At 45.0% G+C, this 10052-nt stretch overlaps 1 pseudogene; it reads left to right on the plus strand.

Moving 5' to 3' along the window:
• Window positions 1-4323: 4323 nt before the first annotated feature.
• Window positions 4324-8762, plus strand: LOC136513329 (uncharacterized; annotated as a pseudogene).
• Window positions 8763-10052: the final 1290 nt, after the last annotated feature.

Raw genomic sequence — 10052 nt, forward strand, 5'->3', positions numbered from 1 at the left:
CTTAGTCCGCTAGATGTGTGATGAAGAGATGTGAGGGGAGGATAGCCTTAGTGACCAAGCTATCTGTGTCCCAACAGGAACATAACACGGTAAGAGCTAACAAGGCGTGGTTCGCCGTGGTCAGTTAGGATGCTGGGGAGGAAAGACTGGTGCCAACTTCGGCGCGCGTCCGTCCATGGTGTCAGCATCTGGTCTTGGAATGAGGAACATGTCTTGTATTTTGATGACAGGCAAGGTTCATATATAAGGGTCTCTATGTAGTGGGAGTTCACTGATGGCGGAGCCGAAAGGAGGATGCATGGTGGAGCATAGCACTAACAGGACTGGTATCAAGTAAGATGATGCACACTTGCCATTTTGCTAGCACCTCTACATTATATGTCGATATCCCGTCCTGACAACAATAAGGAGCACGATAGAGGTCATGAAGATGGTCAGGTGTTTTTAGTGCTTGCAAGATTCAAGCCACAACTCTTAGCACATATGCTTATGCGACAATGCGAGACTATGCGAAAGCAAATTGGCTCTGTGGGCTTGTAATTACAAGTTTACCTAGGAACACTCTTCTTTATGAGCATAATTGCTTTGTTGCTCCGTGAGATTTGTGTTTCTTGCTTGGGTCGAGTACATTTGTTATTCAAAGATGCCAGCTCCAATTTATCATTCTTGCAAAAGGTTCATGTCTGAGTCCGGTGAATCTTACAACACATCCACAACTTGACTTTCAAACTCTAGAGCCACTGCGACTAAGGAAGGCTCTTGGAATTTTTTTGCCATTATTTTCCGGTGATATTGTTCGTCGTGCTTTCAGTGAAATACAATAAATTTTTCTAACACTGTTGGATATTGATTCAGAGCTTTTACTCGAATTCAATTTGTTAATCTCTGCTCAATGACCGTAGATTCTTGGAGTAACACCAATGTTTAATTATTTTAGTTGACGTGTATCCATACAACGGGCACCCTCATTAACACATATATATGACTTCACATGAGACTAAACTTGTGCTTGACTCATATCAGTCGAATAAGAAAGAGATCGCGAGGGTTAACACCCATTAAGAGCCTATTTGGCATAGCTTCACCAACAGCTTCATAAAGTGTTGTGAGCCGTTTTTTTCTAAAGACCCCTCTTCAAAATAGCTTCATGGGTGAAGCTGTTTTTCCCTCCTCTCACAAGAGGATGGGATGGAAGAGAGCTAAAAAAATAGCTTATCCCAGTTTCACCTAACACATGTGGGGCCTAGCATGCACAAAAGACTCCTTTTGCCCAGGCAGAGAGAGAGAGAGCTATGAGCTCGCAAGAGGGAGGCGATGGGGCATGGCCTGCCGGAGCGCGACCTTCAGGGGTGCTGCTCACTGGGGCATGGCTTGCCTGGGGCACGTTCATGGGAGCGCAAACCACCGGGAGCACGGTTGTTGGAGCATGGCTCGTCGGGGCGTGGCCCACCGGGGTATGGCCACTAGGGCACGATCGGCGGGGGCGGCGGGACATGGCTACCAGGAGCCATGTGCGGATGAATGAAGGAGAGACATGTCGCATCAGAAGAAGATGGCAGAGGCCACCAGAGCTAGGAGCCCGGCGTGGCCCCAGACCACAGGTGAGCGGCGCGACTGTCATCGCTAGGACATGAGCGGACGCGAGCACCGCGATAGCCGGGACAAGGTGCAAGCGGCGCGGCCGTCATCGCCGAGGCATGTGTGGATGCCGGAGCTCATGAGGCATGCGCACCTGGAGCTCACGGAGCACTTGTGGCCACCGGAGCTCGTGAGGCACGCGCGACCTTCGAGCGAGGCTAGGCTTGCGGGGCGTTCACGGCCGCTAGGGCCGCAGGTCACGCCGGGGCTTGCAGGTGTTGGCGCAGCCGTGACTCTTGGAGGAAACCGATGGGTAGGAGAAAGAATAGGAAAAAAGTGGAAAGGGAAAAAATGAGGGCCATTGTAGTCATTTCATTCATTTTTTTCTCCCATCATGAGCTATTTTGCAAAACATGTTGAAAAACAGCTTTAGCTTCATTGATAAAGCTTTTGGTTGAGGTGAAACTTTAAAAAACAACTTTACTTGAGCTATGCCAAACGGACCTAAATGTACTTTTGAGTTTCCTAGAGCTAGGCGATCCAAACCAACACGTGGCACTAAATTTATTAGTTGGTGACAAAAAAAACATCAACATAAGGTTGTTTATTAAAAATGGCACATCGATCTACCGCTTGCATAATCACCCAACAAATACTTGTGCTTTGTATGTGGTGATGAAGCCACAGCCGCCCTATCGTGCCTTCTTTTTTTTTGACGCCTCTCATCTGGGTACAGCTGTAGCATCTGCTCATGTACAGACTCACACCCACCCTACACACGCGCACCACACGCACCACGCGTACACAAACAAACCTACAACTATACTCAGATCACTAGATCGCGTCCTTTATGAGATCATCGGATCCAACCATGGACCCATAGGCGACGGGGCGCGTCACATTCTCTTTGTGGCTCCACGCGAGAGGCAACATAATTTTTATTGGGGGCGAACCCCGGTAAGAGACACGAGTGCGAATCCAGGATTCGAACTCGCGCCGGCTGCATGCCCACCGGCCGTGCGATGGGCTGCTGGCTCATGGACCTATTTGGGTGGCCTGTGTGTCAGGTTGAATGCCTGGTGGGTTGTTTCGGGCCGTGTTGGGCTTTAAAATCATGCCATGGATGATCTCATGTCATCGAAAGCCGATAAAGAAAAAACATAGTGGCTCTATAGCACAATTTTATCGGCAGCACTTAGGTCCGGATGCCTGCGTCCGTCCGAACGTCAGTAGCTGCTCCATCCCATCCACTCGGATTCGCGCGTCACTCGTGCCAGCTTCATTTTCCACGCTCACATCTAAACCGTCTGCTTTAGATCCGCTGCCCACATTGCTTGGATGACTCACCCCCCGCCTCTTCCACACTGGCAAGGCGCCCGTCTCTTCCAGACCGCCCGAAACGCCTCTTCCACGACAGCGCCACGTGACCTGTGCCTCCTCCCCACACTGCTGGCGGTGGCCTGTGCCTCCTCCACGCGTCGGTGGTCGTGGCTTGGCCCTACTCGCCCTCATGGACACCAACGCCGACGGTCTGCACTTGCAAAAAGAAACACTTGAATGCAACATACATTTGAAACAAATAAAATATTTGGGACATACACTTGCAACATGTGTATGAAACATATGCAACATCCAGATAAAACAAGTGCAACATGAAACAACACTTACTGCAACATAAGACTGAAAATAGCTGAAACATTTGGAACATACTGTTGCAACATATGTGTGAAAACATATGCAACATCCAGATAAATACGGTTGAAACATACGTCTGTAAACAGATGAAATATTTTGAACAAATGTTTGCAACATGCTTCTGAAACACTTGCAACATATGCAACATGTGCAACATCCTCTAATCTACTTTTCCAACATCCATAAAAAACAACTGCAACATACATTTGAAATGACTAAAACACCAGAAACATACATTTGCAACATAGGGAAGGGGAGCATGGGCCGGTCGATTCTAGTCGTTGGGGTCGTAGCTGGCGATGAGTGGCGGCGCACGAGCACCACCGCCACCAATATCGGGCTTGGCTCGGCGGGAGACGGTGAGGGATGGGGGGCGAGGATCACCATGGCCGCTGAGGTCGGGGGAGTGGTCGCTGGGGTGAGAGAGGGCACCGTCAGCGGTGGAGAGGCCGCCGTGCCTGGTGGATGAGAGGGCGTCCACTTCCCTGCAACACCATCATCTCACCTCCATGGATCTCACCAGAGGCGAGTGGATCTTGCTCCTGCTCCATAGATCTCGCCGAGGTAGGGAGAGGGCTGCCGGATCTGCGATCGTTGGAGGCTCCCGGTGGGGGAGGACATCGGGCGTTGGTGCGCTGCGGCAGGGGATGACGAGCACGGAAAGGATAAGGACGGGAGCAGAGTGAGGTATGCAGGAGTTGATTTTGCTTTTTTTAGGTGAGAAGGCGCATGCGTCAGTGAGTGGAGCGGCCTTTGGGATGTCTTAATAGTAATATTACCGTAATTTTAGTTATTCTCTGATTTCTGATTTAAACATTGCTCTTAAAAATCAACTTTATTTTTATTATATTATATTATAAAACATGATAGTTCGTTGCATTTTTAATTGTCATCATCCATTTTCTTACCTGCAAGTCCTCATGGACATCGATGATGCTAATGCTCTCCATCTGCACCGTCTGCTGCAGATCCAACGGCTGGGCTGCCGCATGACTCGGTCTCTCCCTTCCCCTACCGATAGCAAGCGGCCCGCGCACCGCGGGGACACGAATGCCTCCTCGAGCGGGAGCCATGGCGGCGGCGGCGAGGGCGGCGCTGCTGCCCCTCCTCCTCCTCCTCCCCGTCGCCGCTGCTCCGCCTCCCGCACCGCTTCCTCTCGCTCACCGCGACTCCCTACCCTCTCTACTACGACCTCATCGTGCACCGCCCCGCGGAACCCAATCCCCCCAAATCCTCCGCCTCCGACGCCGCCGGGGCCGACCGCCAGCCGCAGCCAGCATCCGACGAGCAGCCGCTGGACCGCGCCAAGCGCCGGTACCTCCGCAAGCGCCGCAGCCGCCTCCTCCCCGACCCTGACGCCACCACCACCACCAAGCCCTCCTCCTCGTCGTCGGAATTCGTCGAGCTCCGGCCGGAGGTGGTGGACTTCCCGCGCCTGCACGCGCGCGAGGAAGCGCTCTACTTCCACGACACCTTCGCTATGCCGTGGGAGAAGGACAAGCACTACCGTATGCTCTACCGCCTGGAGAAGAAGTACTTCCCCCACCAGTCGCTCGACAATGCATTCGTCTCTGCTGACGCTGCCCCGGCCTCCGACGCCGATAGGAGCCTCGTCTTCTTCGACGACGAGAAGAAGGAAGATGAGGGAGAGGAGCGGGTGGTCAGTAAGAAGGGCGGCGACAGCGACGACAAAGGAGAGGTGCTGGAGAGGAAGGTGGAGGACTTCTTCAGGTCTCTGAAGAAGGGCCCCGGCCAAGCCGACACCAAGACCAAGAGACCGGGAAAGGAGCCGCAGCAGGTGAAGCGGGAGGTGCTAAAGCAGGAGGAGCGGCCGCAGCCGTACCTCGTCACCAGGACCACGGAGCTGCCGCCCAGGTGGGACGGCCCGGCCGGGACCATCGTGCTCATCGACAAGCCCAAGGGTGATGCCTTTCGCCTCCCCTTTGGTGCATTGCAGGTTCTGGGATTCTCACCAAAATGTATCATCGGCAGTACTAGGTTGCCGTCTGTGTGAGATTAAGACAACAGTAGTATTTTAGATACTTTTATATGATGCACCACTGGAAAATTCCTTTTGTGAAATGTGAGCGATTAGAGCAACAATTACATGGCAATCAGTTAGTGTGGCACTTCTGCAGCTTTGCCTCAGGACAGGGTTCTGTGTTGTGTTTCCTTTCAGGGCAGATAATAATTAGTTAATGTGCGGACAGGATTAGGTTCGAGTGGTGTTTTATTAATTTGCTCTGTTGCCTTCCATCCTGAACAATTCATCTGAACTCGTCTTTCCTCTAATCTCAGGATGGACTTCATTTACTGTTTGTGGCAAGTTGCGGCGCTTGGTGAAAGTACAAAAGGTGATATCAGGGCTTTTTCACTGTATCTGAATGTAGCATTAGCCCTTAGCATTAAGTATATGTTTTGCAATATTTGTGTGGTCTCAGGTTGGACATGCTGGAACTCTGGACCCCATGGCAACTGGATTGTTGATTGTTTGTGTAGGAAAAGCAACCAAAATAGTTGATAGGTAACATCGTCTTAACTTTCGGGGAAAGCTTATTCTTGTGGTTGCTGGGACAATTGTCCTCTGGTTACGCTTATCTTCAAATTTGCCCTAGTATAGACTGTATTGTAGGCTTTGGGGAAAAATAAAATATGATGGACTCTGAAAGAATTGTTTTACATACTATGGCTACTTATCATCCCTCCATCTCTAGCACTTGCTGTACATTGTTTTTCTGAATGATCTCATGCTTCTGAAGCTACCAAGGAATGGTTAAAGGCTATAGCGGTGTTTTCCGACTTGGAGAAGCCACATCAACCTGGGATGCAGATTCACCAGTATGTATCCTAGCACCTGTACAATGGTCTGCTGAACATTCTTATATTCAGGGGTTGCAAATGGGTCTACATTATTGAAGGCATTTGGGGAAGCATCACCAGATAACAACCTATTAGGCTCACAGTTAGTTATGCTTCTGTTCAATTTTGCTGAGAAATCGTATTGAAAGATTCTATCCTGAAAAGAGGTTCATCACCTTATGAGCATATATGGTCTACATATCATTTAGTTGGTGGCTGTTAACTCTATTTTCACAGTTAATTATGCTTCTGGTCAATGCTGCTGAGAAATCATATTGAAAGATTCTATCCTAAAATGTAAAAAGAGGTTCATCACCTTATTAGCATATATAGTCTACATATAGTTTAGTAGGTAATTATGCAAGAATTTGTTGATGCTATCTTTACAAGTGTCAGAAATTACATACTCTATTTTCAGATCTCAATAGTTGATTGTGTCAATCTTTACCTTTTCTTGAAATAATTAGTTAAACCACTTGTGTTTTCCTAAATCTGATCCTGTATAGTTATTTTTTTATATTAGCTTTGATTTTAATTATTTGTATTCACAATTCTTCTTAGATGACAGTAATGCCTTACATCCTTCTATGATCAGATTATCCAGAGGGAACCATGGGAACACATCAAAGATGAAGATATTAGAAAGGCAGCAGCATCATTCAAGGGTGAGATATGGCAAGTTCCTCCAATGTTTTCTGCCATTAAGGTACACTATTCTTGTACCTAAAGCTATTTTTCTACAATTTTCTTTAAAAGAATGTTGCTAGAGTTGTTCGTGGGTGGTGCTGACTTTCTGTTATGCATGTATGACAATCTGCTCAGCAGTTTTACACTTTTGGATAATAAGCTACTAAACCACTAGAAGTATATTGTTCACTTATGAAGAGCAAAAAGGGAAATAGAAAGATAACATGCATATAGGTTAACTTTGTCATACTATCTCAGGACTTGTCTGTGTACTGCGCTTTCTGACATAAGGATATAGTTGGTTTTGATCATGATACAGTTTGATATTACTGATCTTCCATCTGCTGTCACACTGCCTACTACTCAAAAGTTAATCAACCATGAAACCACAAGTTCACAAGTTGTGTTATTTCCAAAACGTGTATGACAAATTCACAAGCTCACAATGTTAATTGACCATGAAATCAGGTTGGTGGTGAAAAGATGTATGACAAAGCAAGGAGGGGTGAAACAGTAGAGCTTTCACCAAGAAGAATATCAATATACCAATTTGATATTGAGCGCAGTTTGGAAGACAGGTATTCTTACATTCCTCTTTTCCTACCTTTGAATTCATAGCGGATAATAAATATCTGGTCAGTGTTCATATGATTACCTGTACTCTTGATGATTGTTCTTTTTTTTTTGGTTTGCATTCTACAGACAGAATTTGATATTTCGAGTTACTTGCTCAAAAGGAACATATGTTCGGTCCCTATGTGCGGACTTGGGTAAAGCACTTGGAAGGTTTGCACAATTATTCCTGTGTTAGCCTTATTTTCTATTTTCTTTTTGTGTGTGCAGTCTGCATAAATGAACATCAGCATGTATAATGTGCTCTAAGTGATACAGTGTCAGGATTACATTTAGATTTCCTTTTCAGGTTTCTATAAATGTTTCAGTTGTTAGGATTGTGCAATATCCTTTCACTTATTGTCATCCTTTTGTGGTAGCAAGTTACTTTATGTGTCCAACGGAGTTCTAAATTTCATTGAACACCATAAGCCTAAAAGTCTGCGTAGAGCCTAGCCCCTATGTGTTTTGGGCCTATGCTTATGCACCCTGCTTATAATTGCTCTGCCAAAGTTTTAACCCTTGGCCAATTGGCATACATACTAATAGTACTCACTTGGAACTTACCCTTACTAACAGGCCCAAGTTTGATATTCATATTTCACAAGTATTATTTTCATGTCTTTGGGCTGGAAGTTTTTTTTTATAAAAAAAATAACTTAGCTATTTTACTGAAGTTGGCTAGTTCATGTATTTGTTGCACTGAACCCAAATACTTGTTCCTCCTCTTTTTTCTTGATGTAGTTTAAGATATTACTCTTGTCGTTTAATTGTAGAATAACCCCATGCTCCTTGTTCCCCTCATTTTCATTTAGTAACTGTTCTTATCCATCGACCTCTCTTTTATGCTAATATATTTCGGTGACCAAATTCAGTCTATACATTTTCCTGCAGCTGTGCTCATTTAACTGCCTTGCGGAGAGACTCAATAGGTAATTTTCTGTTCTGTGCCTCTTGGCTACTGTCTACATGGTTCAGCTGTAGTTCTAGTCCAGTGAATTGCTTGTGAAGGTTTCTAAGGCTTATTTTGCAGGTGAATACTCGGTCAATGATGCTTGGAACTTCAATGAGCTTGAGCAACAAATCACCAAGGGATATTTATGATCATTAATTAAACCTTCCTTCTGGACTCTGGAGGATGCGAGCTAGGTAGCATGCGGCTTGCAACCAGTGGCCATGTCATTTGCCACCAATTATATAGAAACTAGCGGGTAACCCCCGCTCGAGGAGACTAACAATGTAGACAATGTATAACAGTTTTAGATGCAGTGGCAAAGGTGGTATATATCAGTCAATTATGATTTAAACACTCCATTTTAACACGTTGCACGGGCTAGAAATGCAGAAGCAATAAGTCGTCCTTTTATTGCCTAATAGCATATAAGCACGTACAAATGTGTGTATTTCCTCTTGCATACCAAGCCGCAAATAAAGTCTGCGTACAAAGGTACTTGAGCAAACATACTGCTGTTACATATGAATAGCATAACCAAAATAGGTAAACTCGCTAAGCTGCTAAAAATTCGCTACCCTTGTCAAATTGGAGACGCGTGAAGCACACATGGTGGAAGGATGTCCTGACGATGATGCCAAGAGGTTGGAGCTATGAGCACTATAAGCCTTTGATGAGTTGACTGATCGAGTCTAACACACTGGTCATAAGAAAGATCAAACTATGAATTGACAGGTGTGGAAAAAAAACTACAGCAAGACTGCAGAGATGAGTATTCAGTAAGAGCATAAGGCAACGGGATTATGACAAAGCACACAGCAAAAGTTGCAAACTTTGCATAATGATGGATTACAAATAATAATGCCGTTCTTGTTAATGATCTGTTGCTTTCAAACCTTGAATTTGTGAACCAAAGATGAGATAGTGGCAACCGCATGATCACCTAAAAATATTATTGGAATAAGGGAGTATGTAGTGGCTACTGGGCACTATATAACATTTTGCTCTACAATCAACAGGTAATTAGCAAATCAGGCTACTGCTGTAGGAAAGTAGAAAGGCAGAATAATAAAACAGATAGTGCTGAAAAGAAGTAAAATATGCAGAAATAAAGAAAGACACAATGCATCAATTTTAGAAGGGAGGAATTTGTACCTGCAGACTATGTACGCAGTGTTGTTTTAGTTTTCAGAAACGGCAATAGTACGTAGGAGGTCGTGTGCTTTGTTATGTAGCCAAATCTTCTAAGTTCAAATATCCTTTTTCCTAATCACCCTATGGAAGAAGAATGGCAAATGTTTGAAATTAAAAGAGGTCATGATGAAATGTTGAACAAAAGTGTAACATTGTCCAGCAAAGAATATTGGCTACCTTGATTTGGTTGTAATGCAGGCCTACAATTATGTCCTTCACAGAATGTAACACCCTAAAATTTGAATTCTTTTTAAAATAGTAAATTTGATTTAAATATGCAATTATATGTGCATTTTAAATTTAGGAAATAATATTTCTTTTATGAAATTAAAAGAAAATACAAGAATAGAAACATGTTGATGCATTCATGCTATTGCATATTTATTTCTGTGACGGGTGGTTTTGTTCAAATGCTAAAAGATTTTAAAAACCTTTTGAAAATGAGTTTGAAAATTTTATTTATAAAAAGAAAAAG

Source organism: Miscanthus floridulus, chromosome 16 (genome assembly GCF_019320115.1).
Source record: "Miscanthus floridulus cultivar M001 chromosome 16, ASM1932011v1, whole genome shotgun sequence".
In the NCBI taxonomy this organism is placed as follows: domain Eukaryota; kingdom Viridiplantae; phylum Streptophyta; class Magnoliopsida; order Poales; family Poaceae; genus Miscanthus; species Miscanthus floridulus.